The sequence below is a fragment of the Heptranchias perlo genome, chromosome 25, assembly GCF_035084215.1.
Source record: "Heptranchias perlo isolate sHepPer1 chromosome 25, sHepPer1.hap1, whole genome shotgun sequence".
Classification (NCBI taxonomy): domain Eukaryota; kingdom Metazoa; phylum Chordata; class Chondrichthyes; order Hexanchiformes; family Hexanchidae; genus Heptranchias; species Heptranchias perlo.
The window spans coordinates 21,811,290-21,834,769 of NC_090349.1; the positions used below are offsets into that span (position 1 = coordinate 21,811,290).

Consider the following 23,480-nt stretch of genomic DNA (forward strand, 5'->3'; position numbering starts at 1 on the left):
TCTTTCTTTCACATGAATTTGTTTACGTGAGAAATATTGAGAGATAATGAGCTGTTGTCAATAACATCAACTAGGAGCAGTCCTTTTTGCCAAATTGGGTTATTTCAGCAGGACTTGCCCACTCAATTCTTGAAAAACTGGCAATAATAATAGAGGCAGTTTTTCCTGCTCCTGGGGCTATTGAATCAGTAAATACAGGAAATAAAAATTGACAAGGAGGAATGCGCACCCATACACAGCCATTTAAGTTACTGGACAGAAACTTGGGCAGAGTCTGCTGCAGGTGTGCACTCTCCTGCCCGATTTTCCTGTATTCGCTGCACCTAGGCTGTCCAATAGCCCCAAGTGCACGAACAGAAAAATCTGCCTCAAAGTCCAGAGCAAGAAAGAGCCATTCAGCCCATCAAACCCACTCCACTCCGAGTCCATTCAAAATTATTCCACCATGGACTTCCTCCCCATCATCACTACCATTTATTAATCCTTTACTTTAGGGAATACTAAGGTCCTTTCCCTACCTCCCCTAAACAAAATATGATAGCGAAGTGAGAATACAGGAGTAATTTTATGAGTTTACTCTGGCAAAACAGTGGGGGCTTCTCAAAAACACCCTGACTCATTTTTGACTTGACAGGTGATAGGCTTCCTGTACCACGTACCGTAGAATCATTAAACAACTATTCATACAGCTAATCATGATATAGTTTAATAAGAATTTTGTACATAACTGAAAGAGATAAGACTTTCTAGTTTTATTTTGCTTGGTACTTTAGCCATGGGGTCAGTGGCAGCTTGGAGTGGGGCTTCATCCAACAACTCTTGCCTTTGAGTCAAATGATTGTGGCATCAAGCCCCACTCCAAGACTTGAACATATTTGGGCTGTTCTCCTTTTTGCCTAACTGAATAAATCAGTGAGTGTTACTCAAATTCTGATACAACTTATGAGTCACAGAGCCAGAAGACATTGCTGAACCACTTTGCTCATGTCAGGGTTTCCTTCCTTGCATTGAACATCTTGCTCCATACCACAACCCTGGCTGAGAGTTGATGAAACTCATCACACTAGTGAGAATTCAAATGTCAGGAACCACTAGGAGTCTCCATTCATATCATCAATGCGATGCCATTTGCTATTGCCCAACTCGACGCTACACAACTGAAATAATGTCACCAACTGACATTTCTGCAGGACCAGGGATTGTAGTGAGAATGACATCAAATGGTGTATTTAAATAAAGGATATAGTAATGCTAAATGAGCGTCTTCAGCACCAGATTAATGGACATTCTATTTCTTGCATTCATAAAGACTCACAATATCAAGTTACCTCTGCAGTGCCAATTTATTGTGAGAGCAGATGGACTAATCTTGCTTGCTGATTTGTGTTAGATGCACTTGGAAAAATAATTTTCAATCTAATATATTTATAAAACAGAAAAATGGTTAAGATATCTTCATTAGCTTATGAAATGACAATATATATTAAGGTTTGTGAAAACTTGCTGTCTTCTTGGTTTCACATGATAGAGTTGGACTAATCAATGGTACGCAAAGTTGAAGTGCTCCTATTCTTTATTTATATAGTGCAGAATGGGAGTACAATTAATCTTGGGAACAGATGTGGAAATGTCAAGCCTAGGCTTATGACAGAAAAAAATTGAAATAAAAACTTCAATAACTTCAAGAATTTGGACTTACCCTGCCAGAATTAAACAAATATCCTTTCGTTGATGTTGTGACAGAGCGATAGGATGCAGGTTCCTGACATAGTAAGACCCTGATCTTAGCTGTGCATCTTACCTGGGGAGAAGGTGAAGGGTGGGCTCTTAGCCAGAGGGAGGGAAAATCGACCTCAGCTGAAAAACAGAGAAAAATCACACTGGACGTTTCGAATTGATCACTGCCATTTCTCTACAGGACTTTGATAATATCAGCTAGGTTAGACCACATTTTTAAATTGAATCATTTCTTGCAACTTTTTTTTGCTTAGCCTGTCAAAATAAAAAAATATAACTGAAATTTACGAAACACTTTCTTCTAGTTTTCCAATTCTAGAATAGCTGATGTTCATGACACCATAAAATTCTTTATTTTTAACTCTCTCAGGAACTGTTTCCACTTCTTGTCACAGTGATGGAAATGGAATAAGTCGGGACTATGAAACAGGTGGAGCACCCATTATAAGTTTCATAACATGATTCCCAGTGAAGGCTTTGCACAGATAAGAAATATCATAGTATCATAGGAGGTACAGCACAGGAGGAGACCATTCAGCCCATCATGCCTGTGCCAGCTCTTTGGAAGGGCTATCCAATTAGTCCCATTCCCCTGCTCTTTCCCCATAGCCCTGCAATTATTTTCCCTTCAAGCATTTATCTAATTCCCTTTTGAAAGTTTCTATTGAATCTGCTTCCACCACCCTTTCAGCAGTGCATTCCAGATCATTACAACTCACTGCATAAAAAAATGTTTCCTCATGTCGCCTCTGGCCCTTTTGCCGATCACCTTAAATCTGTGTCCTGTGGTTACTGACCCTTCTGCCACTGGAAACAGTTTCTCCATATTTACTCTATCAAAGCCGTTCATGATTTTGAACACCTCTTAACCTTCTCTGTTCTAAAGGGAACAACCCCTGGCTTCTCCAGTCTTTCCACATAACTGAAGTCTCTCATCCCTGGCACCATTTTAGTAAATCTCTTCTGCACTCTCTCTAAGACCTTGACATCCTTCCTAAAGCGTGGTGCCCAGAATTTAACACAATACTCCAGCTGAGGCCTAACCAGTGTTTTATAAAGGCTTAGCATAATTTCCTTGCTTTTGTACTCTATGCCGCTATTAATAAAGCCAAGATCCCATATGCTTTTTTATCAGCCTTCTCAACTTGTCCTGCCACCTTCAAAGATTTGTGTTTATCCACCCCAAGCTCTCTCTGTTCCTGCACCCCCTTTAAAATTGTACCATTTATTTTATATTGCCTCTCCTCATTCTTCCTACCAAAATGTATCACTTCACACTTCTCTGCATTAAATTTCATCTTCCATTTCACCAGTCTATCTATGTCATCCTGAAGTCTGTTACTATCCTCCACATTGTTTACTACATTTCCGAGTTTCGTGTCATCTGCAAACTTAGAAATTATACCCTCTATATCCAGGTCATTAATATATATCAAAAAGAGCAGTGGTCCTAATACTGACTCCTGGGGAACACCACTATATACTTCCCTCCAGTCTGAAAAACAACTGTTCACCACTACTCTCGGCTTTCTGTTCCTTAGCCAAATCTGCCAGTGTCCCTTTAATCCCATGGGCTTCAATTTTTCTCACAAGTCTGTTATGTGGTACTTTATCAAATGCCTTTTCAAGGTCCATATATACAACATCAACCGCACGACCCTAATCAACCATCCCCATTACTTTATCAAAGAACTCAATCAAGTTAGTCAATGGGCCGATGGGCCGAAGGGCCTCTATCCGTGCTGTATAACTCTATAACTCTATTAGCCCATACTTTTCCAAGTGCCAATTAATTTTGTCCCGGATTATTGTCTCTAAATGTTTCCCCACCACCTACATTATGGTTGACTGACCAGTAATTGCTGGGTTTATCCCTCTCCCCTTTTTTGAACAGGGGTGTAACATTTACAATGCTCTGTCGAAACTTAACACTATACCAATGCATTAACACCCAAACCAGTAATACAAAGAGAAAATTTTATTTTAACTTGTATACAAGGGAAGAGCACCTCAAAACAATGGGTAAAGGTACAGCTTCTTCGAGTCAGTGAAACAGCTCATGTTTATACAGTTCAATCAACATACCAAGGCTTAAACGTAATTACACAATTGTGCTTCTCTGTGTGCTGTAGCTAACCTATTATGTGGGTTAATAAAGAGTTAATATGGTCAAGTATCCCTTCATGCATTTCCACAGCTCCAGTCCTCCGGCACCGATCTCATGTCTAAGGAGAATTGGAAGATTGTGGCCAGAGCCTCCACAATTTCCACCCTTACTTCTCTCAGTAACCTAGGATGCATCCCATCTGGACCGGGTGACTTTTCTACTTTGAGTACTGCCAATCTTTTAAGTACCCCCTCTTTATCTATTTCAATCCTATCCAATATCGCTACTACCTTCTCCTTTACTGTTGCAATGGCAGAATCCTCTTCTCTAGTGAAGACCGATGCAAAGTGTTCATTTAGTACCTCAGCCATGCCCTCTGCCTCCACAAGTATATCTCCTTTTTTGTCCCTAATCGGTCCCATGCTTCCTTTGATTACCCTTTTACTATTGATATGTTTATAAAAGACTTTTGGGTTCCCTTTTATGTAGCCGCTAATCTATTCTCATACCCTCTCTTTGCCCCTCTTATTCCCTTTTTTAGATCTCTCTACTTTCTGTATTCAGCCAGGTTGTCTATTGTATTATGAACCTTACATTCATCATAAGCCTTCATTATCTATTTCATTTTAATCTCTATATCCTTAGTCATCCAGGGAGCTCTAACTTTAGCTACCCGTCCTTGCCCCCCGCCCGGTAGGAATGTGTCCTCTCTGTACCCGAATCAACTCTTCCTTGAAGGCCTCCCATTGTTCGATTACTGTTTTGCCTACCAATTTTTGATTCCAATCCACCTGGGCAAGATCTCTTTTTAACTCACTGAAATTGGCCCTCCTCCAGTTAAGTATTTTCACATTTGATTCTTTGTCCTCTTCTATAACTATTCTAAACTTAATGATATTATGATCACTGTTCCCCAAATGCTCCCCCCGAAACATGCTCCACCAGCCCCACTTCATTCCCCAGAGCTAGATCCAGCACTGTTTCCTTCCTGTTTGGGCTGGAAACATACTGTTCCGGTAAATTCTCTTGTACACATTTCAGAAATTCCTCCCCCTCTTTGCCCTTTACACTGTTACTGTCCCAGTCTATATTGGGGTAATTGAACTCCCCCATTATCACTACTCTATAGTTCTTACATCTTTCTGTAATTTTCCTGCAAATTTGCTCCTCTATCTCCTTCCCATTATTTGGTGGCCTACATTATACACCCAGTAACGTAATAGCTCCTCTATTGTTCCTTAATTCTAACCAAATAGATTCTGTCTTTGACCCCTCAACTACATCATCTCTTTCCAGTGCTATAATAATTTATTTGATCAATATTGCCACCGCTCCCCCACCCTCCTTTCTTTCCTTCCCTATTTTTCCTGAATACCCTGTAGCCAAGAATATTAAGTACTCAACCCTCCCCTTCTTTGAGCCAAGTCTCTGTTATTGCCACTATATCTTAGTCCCATGTGGCGACTTGAACCTGCAGCTCACCAATCTTATTTACCACGCTACGTGCATTTACACACATGCACGCCGAACTCATCTTAGACTGCTCCGCATTTGCCCCCTGTCTGATCCCTCCTATTTCTGAACTGTTCTTTACTCTAGTGCTCCTTGTCCTTCCCAGTCTTCTGTGCACCTTGTTTCTCCTCTTTAATGTTTCATCCTGGTGCTCATCACAATTATAGTGGCAATATGAACAACTTATTTTGGCACTAAGCCATGGGTTTCTAATGTAAGGCATTTCAGTACAGCTGAAACTATTCCTTCCTTTGACCATCATTTTAGACCAGTTCAGGAGAGGTTGATGGTAATAGTTTCCATTGTATTCAGAATGATCTATTTCTGCTCCATGGATTGTCTTATTTTTGATAAATGAGACAGTGTCTCATGGCATATTACTGTGGCCAGCTACAGGCTCACAGGGGTACGTTAAGTATCATGCAACAAGCATTTGATTAATTGAAAAAAATGAAGTGATGGGAAAAAAAGAAAAGTAAAAAAGGAAATCTCCCCTTTTCTCCCCTCCTCACTCTCTCTAAGGCACTGACTCTTGCTGAGGCACAGCACCAGGCACCCTCCTGTACCCCACTCCATGTGTGAGCCTAGACGGTGAGTGTCAGCAGTCTATTAGAATCGGCAGGCATCAAAGCCAGAATCCTGTCTTCAGTTAGCATCCACGTATGGACACTTTCCAGCAGGATAGTGATCAAGAATAGGATCAGAGCTAATTTTTTCCCTCTTATAGTCCAGGTCAATTGCAGCATCCCAAGCACTGCCCCAACAGAGGAGGAATGGAGACAGACGGTATTTTGCTTCATGTTTACGAATAAATTATTACTGGAAACAACTGAGCAATTCAATTGAACTTTCCCAATTAAGGATGAACCTATAGTAACTGTGTAATGATTGTACTTGAACTGGAAGGTAACCTTATAAAATCAGACAGTTATAGTCATCCTATGTGTGATTACTAAGTGTATTTGGGTGGTAAAAGGGGTTATTAATACGAAATTACCTACTTTCAGCCCCAACAGATGATTTACCACTTCTTGTACTTTGCCTAATGACCCAAGATTGGAATCTTGCTGTTCAGTGAATCATAGGGATAAACTTAATCCAACCACTCTAAGGCTCAGCAATGGTGCCCCAACCAACCACCCATCCCAGGGTGTCCAAACCTTTTTGCCTAAATGGGCATCACATATAAAGAATTACAATACAAGGCACCGAATTCAAGGGGTGGATTTTGTTGTTCTGCAATAGTGTAAAACGGACGATAGCAAATCGATAGCCTGCTTTACATCTCTCTCCATTTTTATTTCCATTGGTCAATGGAAATAAAAATCAGGAGAGACATAAAACGAGCTGCTGATTTACTGTTTTACACTATCCCCAGGAGTTTACAACATAAAACTTTCAATTACTGATTTAAAAATCTCCACATCAGCATTATAGATTACTAAATGCATTTTGTCTTCACCATCTCACTAGAATAATTTGATAATTTGATATTAATTTGTTCTGCATATATTTATATCTTGAAATATATGAATTATAGTGGCAATAAGTTATTCGTTTTTTACGTTAAATGCTCCTCTCAATATCAAGTCTCACTCTCCCTGTTCCTCCAATATCCAGTCGCACTCTCCCTGCTCCTCCCAAGTTTGCAAGTTAGGTAGATAAGGTGGTTAAGAAGGCATATGGAATGCTTTCCTTTATTAGCCGAGGCATAGAATATAAAAGCAGGGATGTTATGCTGGAACTGTATAAAACACTGGTTAGGCCACAGCTTGAGTACTGTGTACAGTTCTCGTCACAACATTACAAGAAGGATGTAATTGCACTAGAGAGGGTGCAGAGCAGATTTACGAGGATGTTGCCAGGACTGGAGAATTTTAACTATGATGACAGATTGGATAGGATGGGGTTGTTTTCCTTGGTAGAGAGGAGGCTGAGGGGTGATTTGATTGAGGTGTACAAACTTATGAGGGACCTAGATTGAGAGGATAGGAAGGACCTATTTCCCTTAGTGGAGGGGTCAATAACCAGAGGGGATAGATTTAAAGTGATTGGTAGAAGGATTAGAACGGAAATGAGAATAAACTTTTTCACCTAGAGGGTGGTGGGGGTCTGGAACTCATTGGCTGAGAGGGTGGTAGAGGCAGAAACCCTCAACTCATTTAAAAAATACCTGGATGTGCACCTGAAGAGCCATGACCTGCAGGGCTATGGATCAAATGCGGGAAAGTGGGATTAGGCTGGGTGGCTCGTTTCTCAGCCGGCGTGGACACGATGGGCCGAATGGCCTCCTTCTGTGCCATAAATTTTCTATGATTCTATGAATATCCAGTCTCACTCTCCTTGCTCCTCCCAATATCCATCCGCACTCTCACTGCTCCTCCCAATGTCTATCCACACTCCCACTGCTCCTCCCAATGTCTATCCACACTCCCACTGCTCCTCCCAATGTCTATCCACACTCCCACTGCTCCTCCCAATGTCTAATCACACTCTCACTGCTCCTCCCAATGTCCATCCACACTCTCCCTGCTCCTCCCATGTCCATCCACACTCTCCCTGCTCCTCCCATGTCCATCCACACTCTCCATGCTCCTCGCAATGTCCGGTCTCACTCTCCCTGCTCCTCCTAATGTCCATCCACACTCTCCCTGCTCCTCCCATGTCCACCCACACTCTCCCTGCTCCTCCCAATATCTATCTGCATTCTCCCTGCTCCTCCCAATGTCTATCCACACTCTCCTGTCGGTGTTCAATTTTGTGGTTCTGGCAGTTTGGAAAGGCTGTTCTTAGTGCTGTTCCCTTATTGGGGGGATTAGGACTTATCCTAACATGAAGAAGCAGCGCTGAGAACGGACATTCACAATGTGTCACATTCAAATGATATTCCAACTAGGCTACTATTCTTTCCAACTACTGCTCTATTCTTCCGATTTGTTACTTACTTGGCAATGCTTAATGCGTGTGATTAAATCATGATGCTAAATGATAATTAATGATGATCCAAACAAATGAGACCTAACATCAGCAATAAACAATTTCCACCAAGCAACAACATCACTGAGCAGAGAACATTACCAGCCCGGATATTGAAGAAAGAAAGTAGTCCATAGAGTTTAGGCCTCAGCTTTTAATCTGTCTTAATATAGTGCACACCCCAAACTAATCTTTAATATACTAATGAGCAATACAAAACAATTAAGTACTAATGAACAAGAAAATGAGTGTTTACTGCGGGTTTTAGTGCACACAGCACCATTTAGAGGTAAGGTAATGGATTAAAACAGAATTCTAAAATCTAGATAGCATTGCATCTGCTTGCTTCATTTTCAATAGTTATCATTTATTTAGGGCATGAACTCCTTTGTAACCGAATGTAAGAACATAAGAACATAAGAAATAGGAGCAGGAGTAGGCCAATCGGCCCCTCGAGCCTGCTCCGCCATTCAATAAGATCATGGCTGATCTGATCCTAACCTCAAATCTAAATTCATGTCCAATTTCCTGCCCGCTCCCCGTAACCCCTAATTCCCTTTACTTCTAGGAAACTGTCTATTTCTGTTTTAAATTTATTTAATGATGTAGCTTCCACAGCTTCCTGGGGCAGCAAATTCCACAGACCTACTACCCTCTGAGTGAAGAAGTTTCTCCTCAACACAGTTTTGAAAGAGCAGCCCCTTATTCTGAGATTATGCCCCCTAGTTCTAGTTTCACCCATCCTTGGGAACATCCTTACCGCATCCACCCAATCAAGCCCCTTCACAATCTTATATGTTTCAATAAGATCGCTTCTCATTCTTCTGAACTCCAATGAGTAGAGTCCCAATCTACTCAACCTCTCCTCATATGTCCGCCCCCTCATCCCCGGGATTAACCGAGTGAACCTTCTTTGTACTGCCTCGAGAGCAAGTATGTCTTTTCTTAAGTATGGACACCAAAACTGTATGCAGTATTCCAGGTGCGGTCTCACCAATACCTTATATAACTGCAGCAATACCTCCCTGTTTTTATATTCTATCCCCCTAGCAATAAAAGCCAACATTCCGTTGGCCTTCTTGATCACCTGCTGCACCTGCATACTAACTTTTTGATTTTCTTGCACTAGGACCCCCAGATCCCTTTGTACTGCAGTACTTTCCAGTTTCTCGCCATTAAGATAATAACTTGCTCTCTGATTTTTCCTGCCAAAGTGCATAACCTCACATTTTCCAATATTGTATTGCATCTGCCAAATCTCCGCCCACTTACCCAGCCTGTCTATATCCCCTTGTAGGTTTTTTATGTCCTCCTCACTCTCTACTTTCCCTCCCATCTTTGTATCATCTGCAAACTTTGATTTGTTACACTCGGTCCCCTCCTCCAAATTGTTAATATAGATTGTAAAGAGTTGGGGACCCAGCACCGACCCCTGCGGAACACCACTGGCCACTGGTTGCCAGTCCGAGAATGAACCATTTATCCCAACTCTCTGCTTCCTGTTAGATAACCAATCCTCCACCCATGCCAGAATATTACCCCCAATCCAGTGATTCTTTATCTTTTATGTGGCACCTTGTCGAATGCCTTCTGGAAGTCTAAATACACTACGTCCACTGGTTCCCCTTTATCCACCCTGTACGTTATGTCCTCAAAGAACTCAAGCAAATTTGTCAGACATGACTTCCCCTTCGTAAAGCCGTGCTGACTTTGTCCTATTAAATTATGTTTATCCAAATGTTCCGCTACTGTCTCCTTAATAACAGACTCCAAAATTTTACCCACCACAGATGTTAGGCTAATAAAATGGATTGCAATAAACTGATACAGCCCAAGGACTAATTCAGTGGGTTTGTGGTGGGAGAGGGCCAAATTAAAACATCACAATCTAGGAAAAACAAATTTAAAATTAAAACAATTAAAAGAACACTAATTGAAAGTGTAATTATTGGCTATTAATTTGCTGGGAGCCTTATTGCAGTTAGATTTTATATAGATGAATGTTTAACAAAATGTTTAAGTGTATTGCTGTCTGTGATGCTCTCGAGCTCAAAGCAGCACCTCCGATGCAGAATAATAAGCAGCTCTGTTGACAAATGGAGGAATGTGTTTACTGTGGATCTTACTGAGAGCTTTTTTTTAATACATAATCTAATTACAGATTGATGGTACAGTGCAAAAAAACAAATTTACAAAAGCAACAACGAGAACTTTAGCAATTACACTGGTATGATTCCACCAACTGTGAATTATTGAAGCGTTAAAGAAGCATGTAAGTGTGTAAGTTACTCTTTTCAATACATTATGTGACCATTTTTTGTTATATTGAGAAACCATGGTAAAGTGCTGAGGCCCACAGTGACAGACACCACCAAAATAAGAGAGGGCAGGCAATTTCGGAACATTCTCAATACGTTTCATTGATCTTCATCACAAAATATACTTCCATAGGTGAGCACACACTCCCCATGATCTGCAAATTAACCCTATGCGGGAAAAAAAAAAATTGGATATGGCCTATTAATGGGCGGGGGTAACGCGATCCGCTATTATCTCGCGCCCAAAGGTCCCTGCGCAGGCAGGACAAGACTTTTGTGAAGCCTGAAGACTTACCTGCAATCTGTGTTGGAAATCAGCAGTGATGCAAGGATTCAATGCAATTCACACATTCCATCAGCAGGGGGAGCACCAGTCTCTTAAAGGCAGGCTGGCTCATAAAAATCTCTTAAAGGTAGCTAGTGCCTATTATTTGCTGAAAATAACAGTCTGCTGTCTGCACGGAGATCAGACATCACACATGCAAAACTCAGATGCAGCTCCCATCCCTATGTTTACAAACTGATGAGTTATGTAAAAACATTGAATAAAGGTTGCGCACTACTAAATCCCACATCATCCAATCTGCATGCCAGACCTCACCAAAATGCTGATCTGAGTTTGTACCAGACCTACGAGAATGCATGCACCAAAGTTCTCTGATGATGATGAACTAGAGGCCTTGGTGCAAGAGGTGGATAGAAGGAGGGACATCCTATATCCGAAGTGGTTGGTGGGGGGGGGGGGGGGGTGGAGGGGGGTGGCAAGAGGCCCTCCAGACATATACCCAAAAGGCAGTGGGAGGCAGCAGGGGACGAAGTCAATGCCAGGCGCATAGCATCATGAACATGGATGCAGTGCAGGAAGAAGTTCAATGCTTTGGCATGAGTGGTCAAGGTGAGTGAGGTCAACTGTCAAGTGGTGTCTCCTACCAACTATACACCACTAGCCGCATCCACTGCTCCACGCACTACAACTCCCATCACCCACCTAACCAACAAACTCTTTCCATCAGTACTCAACTCTTCCAATCAGATGCTTCCTCTCACATTAACACTGTTGCAAGCCGCCCACCCACAAATCACAGGCCACACACACTGGAAGCTATTCAACTGTGACAGGCACATCACCCAGACACACGTCCCGCTTTCTTGCAGGAGAAGGTGGCACATATAAGGAGGCAGCAAGTGGCAGTGACATTCAGCCCCTCGAGCTTGTTCCACCATTCAATGAGATCATGGTGGACCTGTGACCTAACTCCATATACCCGTCTAGCCCCATATCCCTTAATACCCTTGGTTCACAGAAATCTAACAATCTTAGATTTAACATTCACTAGTGAGCAAGCATCAACTGCCATTTGCAGAAGAGCGTTCCAAACTTCTCCCACCCTTTGCGTGTAGAAACATTTCCTAACTTCACTCTTGCACGTCCTGGCTCTAAATGTTAGGCTATGTCCCCTAGTCCTAGTATTCAAGTATAGGAGACCTCCAAAAACAGTTACAAATGTCTCGGCAGCCAGAAGCAATAATCCATCCACTAACCTATAAATCCTGCACTGTCCCTTTAAATAGCGCTGGTGGGGGTCCTCCAGGCGGTCTAGGACACGTTCAGATGGTCGGGGTTAAGACTGTGCGTTGAGTTGAGCGTTGTCGCAAAATGGTGTCTATCACTTTAAATCAGCATTGCACACTGATTGTATCCATTTTCTCCTCACTTTACACGCTTCCAGCGTTCGGTATTTGCGCATGCGCTAACTCCTATACCAAGATGGCGCCTGCACACGTCACACTGGAAACATGCGTGTGCAGCCAAGATGCCATCTTGGATGTTGTAGATGCCATGCAGCGCTGAAACAACGGGCGCTACACGGCCCAATTTAGTGCCCTATTTGTCTATATTGTTTATATGCCACAGGGAAATCGTCCCTTTTATTGTATACTTGCTACTGGATTGTACATAGTATTCCACTATTAACAACAACAACTTGCATTTATATGACGCCTTTACGGTAGTAAAACGTCTCAAGGCCATTCTCAGAAGCGATTATCAAACAAAATTTGTCACCGAGCCACATAAGGAAATATTAGGACAGGTGATCAAAAGCTTGGTGAAAGAGGTAGGTTTTAAGGAGCATCTTAAAGGAGGAGAGAGAGGTACAGAGGTTTAGGGAAGGAATTCCAGAGCTTAGGGTCTAGGCAGCTGAAGGCATGGCTGCCAATGGTGGAGCGATTAAAATCGAGAACGCGCAAGAGGCAAGAATTGGAGGAGCGCAGAGATCTCGGAGGGTTGTAGGGCTGGAGGAGGTTACAGAGATAGGGAGGGTTGAGGCCAAGGAGGGATTTGAAAACAAGGATAAGAATTTTAAAATCGAGGTGTTCCCAGACCGGGAGCCAATGTAGGTCAGCCAGCACAGGGGTGATGGGTGAACAGGACTTGGTGCAAGTTAGGATACGGGCAGCAGAGTTTTGGATGAGCTCAAGTTTATGGAGGGTGGAAGATGGGAGGCCGGCCAGGAGAGCATTGGAATAGTCAAGTCTAGAGGTAACAAAAGCACGGATGAGGGTTTCAACTGCAGATGAGCTGAGGCAGGGGCGGAGACGGGTGAAATTACAGAAGTGGAAGCAGGCGATCTTGGAGATGGAGCGGATATGTGGTCAGAAGCTCATCTCAGGGTCAAATAGGACGCCAAGGTTGCGAATGGTCTGGTTCAACCTCAGACAGTGGCCAGGGAGGGGGATGGAGTCAGTGGCTAAGGAATTGAGTTTGTGGCGGGGACCAAAGGCAATGACATCGGTCTTCCCAATACTTAGTTGGAGGAAATTTTTGCTCATCCAGTGCCAGATGTTGGACAAGCAGTATAACAAATCAGAGACTGTGGAGGGATCAAGGGAGGGGAGGTGAGATAGAGCTGAGTGTCGTCAGCGTACATGTGGAACCTGACATTGTGCTTTCGGACAATGTCGCCAAGGGGCAGCATGTAGATGAGAAATAGGAGGGTGCCAAGGATATATCCTTGGGGGACTCCAGAGGTGCGAGAACAAGAGAAGCCACTGCAGGTGATTCTCTGGCTACAACTGGATAGATAAGAATGGAACCAGGCAAGCGCAGTCTCACTCAGCTGGACGATATCATAGAATCATAGAATGATACAGCGCAGAAGGGGGCCTGTGCCAGCTCTTTGAAAGAGCTATCCAATTAGTCCCACTCCCCTGCTCTTTCCCCATAGCCCTGCAATATTTTTTCCTTCAAATATTTATCCAAATAAACATATCTCACATCACTTCAGAAGACCGATAACATTAACCACACCAAACGCTTTTTACAATAAGCTAAACTGTTAAACAGGTTTATTCTCAAATAGGAGCCAAGTATAGGTGAGATGTTGAACAGTCTAATATGGTAGTGGAAGTGTGGAATAAGTTCACAAGTGGCTAATCAAACAATCCGGTCAGACAAGACACTTTGAATTCTTACAGAACTTGAGATGAAGTTCTTATTTGAAAAAGTAATCTTCTTTCGCAGTGAAAATAGAATGCAATCTTTGTACAAATTATGTGAGTGCAAACTTAATTCACCCCCATGCTTCACAGCAAGACAAACCAAACTGCTAACACGTGAAATGTGCTGATTTTTTAAAACTCATAATGAAGTTTAGGCACTTGGTTTGGAGGAAGGTGATCAGCTGAACAATACCAACATTCACATCAAATGGACACCAAGGCATGAGGATGACCACCTGCATCACTGAGGAGAACAATTATATGTCGTCTGGGTTTGAAAATGTGACACAATTTCAACTTACAGTAGATGTTAAGACACATTCCATTCACACTTGTTTCAAAGTCTTTGTAATGGCAGTGATTTTTCTGATCAAAAGCAAGCAGCCTTTCTGCGGCCTGTCTTGATAACTAAGGTTGAAAAGAGTAAAAGAATGAGGTAAATCAGGAAGCAGGTGATTCCAAGCTTGGGTTTGAAAAGCCTATAGATTACAGGAAGAAGGAAAGACTGAGATAGGTGAAGTCCTGGGAGTAAGAGATGGTCTGATGATCCTCCCCAGATTTAACATAAAGAGGAAGGAGACATTATGTTTATCTTCTCCTTTAAAATTAGATCTTTAAAAGAACAGTTGACCGTATAGAAACATGGAAACATAGAAAATAGGAGCAGGATTAGGCCATTCGGCCCTTTGAGCCTGCTCCACCATTCAATATGATCATGGCTGATCCTCTATTTCAATACCATATTCCCGCTCTCACCCCATACCCCTTGATGCCTTTTGTGTCTAGAAATCTATCTAGCTCCATCTTAAATATATTCAGTGACTTGGCCTCCACAACCTTCTATGGTAGAGAATTCCACAGATTCACCACCCTCTGAGTGAAGAAATTTCTCCTCATCTCAGTCCTAAATGTCCTACCCCGTATCCTGAGACTGTGATCTCTCGTTCTGGACCCCCCAGCCAGGGGAAACATCCTTCCTGCATTCAGTCTGTCTAGCCCTGTCAGAATTTTATATGTTTCAATGAGATCCCCTCTCATTCTTCTAAACTCCAGTGAATACAGGCCGAGTCGACCCAATCTCTCTTCATACGACAGTCCTGCCATCCCAAGAATCAGTCTGGTGAACCTTTGCTGCACTCCCTCTATGGCAAGTATATCCTTTCTTAGGTAAGGAGACCAAAACTGCACACAATACTCCAAGTGTGATCTCACTAAGGCCCTGCATAACTGCAGTAAGACATCCGTGCTCGTATACTCAAATCCTCTCGCAATGAAGGCCAACATACCATTTGCCTTCCTGGCTGCTTGCTGCACCTGCATGTTTGCTTTTGGTGACTGGTGTACAAGGACACCCAGATCCCTTTGTACATCAACATTCCCCAATCGATCACCATCTAAATAATACTCTGCCTTTCTTTTTTCCTTCCAAAGTGGATAACTTCACATTTATCCACGTTATACTGCGTCTGCCATGTATTTGTCCACTCTCTCAACTTGTCTAAATCGCCTTGAAACCTCTTTGCATCCTCCTCACAACTCACGATTTCACCTAGTTTTGTGTTGTCAGCAAACTTGGAAATATTACATTTGGTTCCCTCATCCAAATCATTGATATATATTGTGAATAGCTGGGGCCCAAGCACTGATCCCTGCGGTACCCCACTAGTCACTGCCTGCCACCCAGAAAAAGACCCATTTATTCCTACTCTCTGTTTCCTGTCTGTTAGCCAATTTTCAAGCCATGCCAGTATATTACCACCAATCCCATGTTCTTTAATTTTGCACACTAACCACTTATGTGGGACTTTATCAAAGGCCTTCTGAAAATCCAAATAAACCACATCCACTGGTTCTCCCTGATCTATTCTACCAGTTACATCCTCAAAACACTCCAGTTGGTTTGTCAAACATGATTTCCCTTTCATAAATCCATGTTGACTTTGTCGAATCCCATTGGTATTTTCTGAATGTCCTGTTATCACATCCTTTATAATAGACTCTAGCATTTTCCCTACTACTGATGTTAGGCTAACCGGCCTGTAGTTCCCTGTTTTCTCTCTCCCTCCCTTTTTAAATAGTGGGGTTACATTTGCCACCCTCCAATCTGCAGGAACTGTTCCATAATCTGTAGAATTTTGGAAGATGACAACTGATGCATCCACTATTTCCATGGCTACCTCTTTTAGTACTGTGGGATGCAGATTATCAGGTCCTGGGGATTTATCGGCTTTCAGTCCCATTAATTTCTCCAGCACCATTGTTTTACTAATACTGATTTCCTTTAATTCCTCCTTCTCACTAGTCCCTTGGTTCCGTAGCATTTCTGGGAAGTTATTTGTGTCCTCTTCCGTGAAGACAGAACCAAAGTATGTGTTTAATTGCACTGCCATTTCTCTGTTCCCCATTATAAATTCTCCTGTTTCTGACATTTGTCTTCACTAATCTTTTTCTTTTTACATACTTGTAGAAACTTTTACAGTCACTTTTTTTCCCCTCTTAATCAATCTCTTGGTCCTTTTTTGCTGAATTCTCAACTGCTCCCAATCCTCAGGCTTGCTACTTTTTCTGGCAACTTTATATGACTCCTCTTTGGATCTAATAACAAGTTGCAAAGATAAAATTCTGGGCCATTCATCTGCTATATAATTTACATTGTACTCATAAACTGGAAAACTAGGCACCTATAAATTCTCTCACTATAAAACAAGTTTCCTTAGAAATGAATGGGAGACATTTTGACATAAAGAGAAAGTAGGGAAGGATTAGCAAGAACACACACGGATGGAGTTGACTGTATTGACTAATTGTCAAATTATGAAGATGTCAGCCTCAATTCCCACACCCAGTTCTCACACACAAAAATTCTACCTGGGTGAATCAGAATCTAAACGTTGCTAATTATTCAAGCACATAAAATAGTCTGAACTGTAGTATAAACTACAAAGGATACCCCAGACTCTTTGGGCATGATTTTAAAATGCCGGCGGGATGGCAGCAGCGGGGGTGGGGGGTGTTTCATTGGGCGCGCAGGTAACCCAAATGCTAAAACCTTACCATTCCCTTCGCAACTTAATTGGTGGCCATTAATTTTGTTTCTGGGTTTGCCGTCCGAAAGCTGCGCAATGCGTGGACTGTGCACCCACATGACCTGCTGTCAGCTAGATTTAAAGGGCCATTGCTCCAATGGCTTTTGCTGAAGCAAGGAGTAAGGAGGCAGAATGGAGCAGCAGAGTGGCAAGGCAGCTTCAAGATTCAGCGACGCCTCACTTGAGGTGCTGCTGGCTGGGGTGAGGAGGAGGAGGGAACAATTTTACCCAGCCGACAGGAGGAAGCGCCCTGCCTCTGCCACCAAGAAGGCTTGGCTCAAGGTGGCAGAGGAGGTCAGCAGCAGGAGCAACATCTCCCGCACTTGGGTCCAGTGGAGGAAGCGTTTCAATGACCTAACTAGGTCAGCAAAAGTGCGTACACTTACTGATTCTCCTGCCTTCCGTGTTTCACATCAGCCCCTCCCCCTCACATCATTCTGCACTGCCAAGACTACTCCATCACATCACTCCTCACACCCACTTAAGGCTCATCCTCAACTTATCGTCACTTCCTGAGCACTTCTTCACCTCTTCATTTGTGAACCCTACCACTACCATTCACCCCAATCCTGGTCCAATGTGATGTATCTGTCTGATAGTCACCCTCTGATGCATCTCTTTTACGGCCAGCCTCTCCCAAAGCAATGCATTCATCGGCTGACCACTTCACCCTCACTTATTCACATGTCTGTACTTTCTCCCCTTGTATGAGAAGAGAGCGCAAAATGCACATGAGAGTTCGAGGACTGGAGGGGAGCAACAACAAATAGCGGTCCTCACAGACGCGGAGGAGGAGGCCCTGGAGATCAGCTGTACCCTCGAATGCCTGTCCATCAGGGACGCCAAGACTGGCACCCGACAAACATCTGGTGACGCAACTTTAACATTCATCATACACAATGTGAATTGATGTTAACAATGCTTGGCATGTTGAACACCTCAGTATGCTCATCATAACATTACACATCTGTGATGATGCTTAATATTGCCTTCTGTTCTCTTCCAGGCTTTTCAACGACCACAGTAACGGAAGAGGACGATTCCTCAGAGGAGCTCCCGGCCTCTGCAGCGGAGCAGCGGTAGAGAGTCCGCGTCGGTGGGAGCACTCCTCTCCAGGCTCTGATCAGCCGGATGCAGATGCTGAACCCCGGGGGCCATCCTTTAAAAGGAGAATGATCGAGGGGCAGCAGCACATTTGCGAGGTACTGGCTCGGGTGCCACGCACGCTCTCCATAATAGCGCAGAGGGTGGAGGAGTCCACTTCTTGCATGAGCGGAATGGTGGCACAGGTGCATGCAGGAATGTCTGAGATACTGGTGCAGGTAAGTGCGGGAATGTCTGCAATGGAGAGAAGGCTAGCCTCCATTGAGCTTCAAGCACAGCTCACAAATGAGTCCATTCAGGTCCTGACAATGGTCATTCGGACTCACGGTAAACAACATTCTGCCACTTTAAACAGGAAGTCAGAAACTTTACAACAAGGCTTCTAAAGCATCATACGTGTCCTCCAAACTGTTCTCCAGCAGGGTGGTAGGAGTGATGTGGGCCTGGCCCAGGAGAGGGATGATGGCGAAAGGGGACATGGAAGTGGGGACGCCACTCAAAGCGCTCCCATGTCTCACCCGTTGTCCCCCTCTCAACCAGTACCCGCAATGCTGCCTCCTCTCCAGGTGGCCGAATCTGCCCCTGCACAGGTGGAGCAGTCTTTGGCGGGGCCCTCACGGGCTCCAAAATCCAGAGGGCATAGGCTGAAATCATCTAGACATGCAGGGCATGAACATGAGCAACCTGCCACTACCTCTGCTGCAGCCACAGGGGATGCACCACGTAGAAGTAGTAGGAAGAGAAAGGCTGAGATTTTGTGATCATGAAGGGTATAGACAAGGGTGTCTGACAGACTGTCATGTTTTTCATTTATATTTGTTTTTTGTTAGAGTCACATTAAATGTTATCATTCTCACCACTACTGCTATGTCTTGCCCATTCTTGACTGCCTTTTGTGACAGCGCCCTTTCATGTGCTTCATCATGAACGGCGAGACTTGATGCCACCCCGTGGGATCACAGTGGGTGTATGTCATAGAATCATAGAAAGTTACAGCACAGAAGGAGGCCAATCGGCCCATCGTGTCCGTGCCAGCTGAAAAAGAGTTATTGAGCATAATCCCACTTTCCAGCACTTGGTTCGTAGCCCTGTAGGTTACGGCACTTCAAGTGCACATCCAAGTACTTTTTAAATGAGTTGAGGGTTTCTCCTCGACCACCCTTTCAGGCAGTGAGTTCCAGACCCCCACCACCCTCTGGGTGAAAACATTTCTCCTCAGCTCCTGTCTAATCCTTCTACCATTTACTTTAAATCTATGGTGGTTGTAGCACTGTTTTGTGCAAGGGGTGGAGCCTGGTATTGGCACTGCTCTTTCCAGGTGGTCTGAGGACTGGACTATCCTCACTTTCCATATGCCCTTATGAGAATCGTTCAAATATTAATGATTCTCCGGCCTCACAAGCAGCCAGGTGAGCTGCTGCTCTGCTGATGGGTTCCTCCTCCTCCTCCTCCTCGTCCTCTTCCTCATCCTCCTCCTCCTCAATGTTGATGGCAGATGTGGATGCTGGATGAGGCCATGGGGCTCATCAACCGGTAACCCTCTCTGTTGCACCATGTTGTGCAGGACACAACAGACCACTATAATTCAACCTACTCTCGCTGGTGCGTATTGAAGTGCTCCCCCAGACCGATCCAGGCACCGAAATCGCATCTTCACCAGTCCTATCACACGTTCAATGACAGACCTGGTGGCAATGTGACTGTCGATGTATCGACCCTGTTCCTCACTGATGGGCTTCCTCAGAGGTATCATGAGCCACGTGTGCAGGGAGTATCCCTTGTCTCCGAGGAGCCAGCCCTTAAGGCTGTTTGATGCGTGGAAGAGAGGTGGGATGTTGGATTCCCTCAGAATGAAGGAATCACGGCAGCTGCCAGGGAATCTGGCGCACACGTGAAGAAATCTTTTCCTGTGGTCGCAAATGAGCTGCATGTTGATGAGGTGATACCCCTTTCTGTTGATGAACAGTCCTGGCTCATGTGGAGGTGCTCAGATTGCTACATGCGTGCAATTGATTGCTCCCTATACCCGTGGGAAGCCAGCCACAGAGTGGAATCCCACTGCCCTCTCCGTCTGGCTGAGGTCGTCCATGGGGAAGTTGACGTATTGCGAGGCCCTGCGAAACAAACTTCAGTGACCAATCTTATGCACTTGTGGGCAGACGACTGACAGACCTCGGCGATGTTCCTGGTGACACCATGGAATGATCCGGAGGCGAAGAAGTTGAGGGCAGTGGTCACTTCATCGCAATGCGATGCCATTAAACCCAGCCGGGAGCAGCTCGGCATGAAGGAGGCTGCAGATGTCTGCGACCACCCGACGACTCACTCTCAGCCTCCATAGGCACTACTCCTCAGAGAGGTCTAGGAAGCTCAGCCTCGGTCTGTAGATTCTCTCACAACGTCGGGCTCCTGTTGTTCCCCTCGCTGCTCTTGTGCAGGTGCCTGTGGTGCACCTCTGTGTGGTGGAGCTGCAAGTGGCAGAAGTGCACGCCATGCCTGGCGAGGCTGGTGATGTTCCTCCTCCTCGGATGTACTGGTGAATGCAGCCATTGCGCTCCCCCCACAGGAAACATGTTGAGGCAGTGTTGAAATCACTCGCCAACATTGCTAATTACTTTTATGCACATTTCAAGTACTTTAAGTACTTGATTTGCTGGTCTAAATATCATCCCGCCGGCTTGAATTGCCAGTGGGACTTCCGAGTTCGGGAACGGCGACGCACCCAGATGGCTCTGGGTCGTGCACCTTTATCAGCGGGTTGGAGTCGGGATTCCTTCCCAGCCCCAACGCACCCACACTTTGCTTTTAAAATTGTGCCCTTTATGCTTAAACACCGACCTACTGTTCCGTATCAAATTCACAACAAAGTTATGTGGCCGTGTGAGTGTGTGTCAAATGAAATAGCAGTACAGAAAGTGTTATCAATAAAGTTTCTCATATTTCTGAGCCATTCCGTATTTGAGCAAATGCAGGGATTCAAAGGAACTCAGCAGAGTTATGCCCCAAAGCACAAAGCTGCCCTACATTCAGCTTTGAGCTGTTTGTTACATTTAGCACTGTGATGTCGTCTCGTGACATTTTCTTCCATGAATTTTTTATTAATTAAATGAAGCACATTTTAATGCTATCGATTGTGTGTCCCACATATCAACACTGAATGCTTCAGGTGCTCATAGGCTGTGATGTGTGAAGTGTGTGTAGATGGAAACAGCTAATCTAGAAAACTTAAATGGTCTGAAGAGCAAAATTTGGTGACAGAAAATAAATGGATTTTGATCAGTGCTCTTACTCTTGTCACACATGTTGCTGTGAACAAGGTTCATAACGAGAAGGATGTTTCTTTAACAAAATTGATTATTATGGCAGGGGATCACAGTAAAAATATACATTAAAAGTTAGTTGACAAAATTATACTAGCCTGCTAGATTAGGTCAGGGTGTATGGATCGATGAGACTAGTATCACAAGGGCTACAATGTCAACATTTACTTATTGATTAAAAAAAGAGTTAATATAATAAAGATAACAGCTGTGACAATCTTTTTCTTATTACAATTCTGAACAGTATTTAGGAGACTGCTCATAAAAAATGTAACCCATGACCTTGTAGCTACGGTTTCTGTGTTTTCCTACTTATCTGTAATAGGCGAGCGTGGCAGTGAATCTCAAAGAAAAACCTACTCGATATTTCTTTTCGAAAATTCCGTCGCCCCTCATAGCACAGTGGTATCAGTTTTACAGCTGACTGGTGCACAACATATCATAAGCAGACTGATCATTTTATGGTTATTGGAGTCATATACAGTTAATGGATTTTTTTACAGCATATTGAAACTCCATAACTGTGTAATACCATGTGGAGGGGGAGCAGAACCTGCATCAGATTATCTTTGCTACAGTATCCTCTGTATAGAACAGATGTCTGCACCTGTGCATTTCCTGAACTCAGTTGACACGTTGTCAAGATTTAAATAGTTTATAAGCACCACCTCCTGTTACCAGTTACTATTTTATTTTTGAGTATTGAATGTCTTTAAAACTGCACAACTGATCAGCCACATCATATCTATAAAAGTATCTTTACACAATTTGCTATAATGAAAGAAATGGGCATTTCTAATTCACTATATTCCTGGCGGAAACTCTAAAGCTGTAATATCAAGACCTCCTCTAAAGGCTCAGTGTATGAAGCCACCAGCTGCTGTGGTTCTGAGCCATGTAAACCAGGAGGGCACTAGGCTTAACACTGGTCTATCCTGAGCTAACTTACCTCAGCTGGGGCAGCAATAGGCGTACGAAAACAGACAACGTTCTTGCTCCTGATCATTATCCAACAATCCCCATCAGGATATGGGTGTATTGGTGCCAGGTGAGCACAGAATTGGCTGTGAGGCTCCTCCATAGACAAATACCTAATACCTGCCATCTAGACTCACACATGAATACTGTGTGATACTGGAGGACTGCTGATCCCATCGAATCATGCCCAGCATCAATTAGTACCCTGGGGAAGAGAGTCAACGGGGGGGGCGGGAATTAAATCTTGATACAAGTGCTCTTATTATAATAAATGTTATTTAACCTGCATCACAGTTAGTAAAGCAGCTAAACCCTCAATAAGATGAGCTCCTCATTTAATGTTATCTGCTAGCCGTTGATTTGATAATAATTTTTTTAAAATACATCATTTGGTACAAACACTTTTCTTCAGCATTCAGTGGGTTAACAAATAAACCACAATCAAACATGAGGTTTTTATCATTGGGTTGCTTCACCAATACAGTGCTTGAAAAGGATCATAAGTGCGGTGACACACTGGCTACAGGATCACTAAGTGTTTCGGAATTCGTTTTCTAATTGAACGGCAAGTTGTCTTTGATTACTGCATCAACAAGCTTGTGGAGATAGATGTGATCTGTGCATTCAGTCTTCAGGCGATATCACAATCCCCTCCTTACATCTGTATATCTACAATTGGGCAGATTGGGACAGATGTTGCTTCTCACCAACAAGCTGTAATGAGTAATCACACTGTTCTGCAGTTTAAGAGGAGGAGATTGAAATATCTTATTTCCTGGTATGTACAACAAGGCAGATGCCAGGATCTTTGATGCTTTGAAGCTCTCAAAGGAATCTATCT

At 43.6% G+C, this 23,480-nt stretch overlaps 1 long non-coding RNA gene across 1 annotated transcript in view; it reads right to left on the bottom strand.

Annotated features, from left to right (window-relative positions):
- The window catches only part of LOC137342373 (uncharacterized), a 126,875-nt gene that overhangs the window by 58,110 nt on the left and 45,285 nt on the right, over positions 1-23,480 (bottom strand). Inside the window, exon 3 of the long non-coding RNA XR_010967241.1 lies at positions 1,802-1,857. This is a non-coding gene — a long non-coding RNA (uncharacterized lncRNA). The remainder of the gene's footprint in view (positions 1-1,801; positions 1,858-23,480) is intronic.